The sequence below is a fragment of the Moschus berezovskii genome, chromosome 13, assembly GCF_049115385.1.
Source record: "Moschus berezovskii isolate FMDL1 chromosome 13, NW_MosBer_1.0, whole genome shotgun sequence".
Taxonomy (NCBI): Eukaryota; Metazoa; Chordata; class Mammalia; order Artiodactyla; family Moschidae; genus Moschus; species Moschus berezovskii.
The window spans coordinates 70,731,225-70,731,824 of record NC_142472.1 but is presented as its reverse complement, the minus strand read 5'-3'; positions in this window follow the sequence as shown (position 1 = coordinate 70,731,824).

Here is a 600-nt window from a genome sequence, read left to right as displayed (position 1 = left end):
AATAAAGGATTAATTCCAATACTATATTTAGTTGTTTGAATTCATTACCCAGGCTCTTAGAAAATTGGTACCATCTTTCAATTATCTTGACCACCATCTCATAAAGCCTGAATCCATAGGCCCGTGTCAGCATTCATTAGGCTTTCAGTAATGGTCAGGCCAGAAAATAAAGTATAAGTACAAAATTACACTGCAAAGCAACATATGCATACAGTAGAACTTGAGGATTTAGAAATTAGTATTTGGTAAGAGGAAGGTAGAAGGGCATTTTGATATAACAAACAATTTTAGAAAGGCATAGAATTGTTTCACGTATGGCATAACTTTTAAGTGCAATTAAAACTAAAATGTTATTTCTAATGAAACCTGATGAGATGAAATGATTTTAATATATACAACTATATGGCACATGGGCTTAGTTGCTCCATAGCATGTGGGATCTTCCCAGATCAGAGATCTAACTCGTGTCTCCTGCATTGGCAGGCAGATTCTTGACCACTGCACCACCAGGGAAGTCCCCTGCTTAGAATTTAAGGAGTGTGTGACATCTCCTGGTGAGAGGTGACTCACTGGTGTCACTGTTTAACCAGTTTAACCATA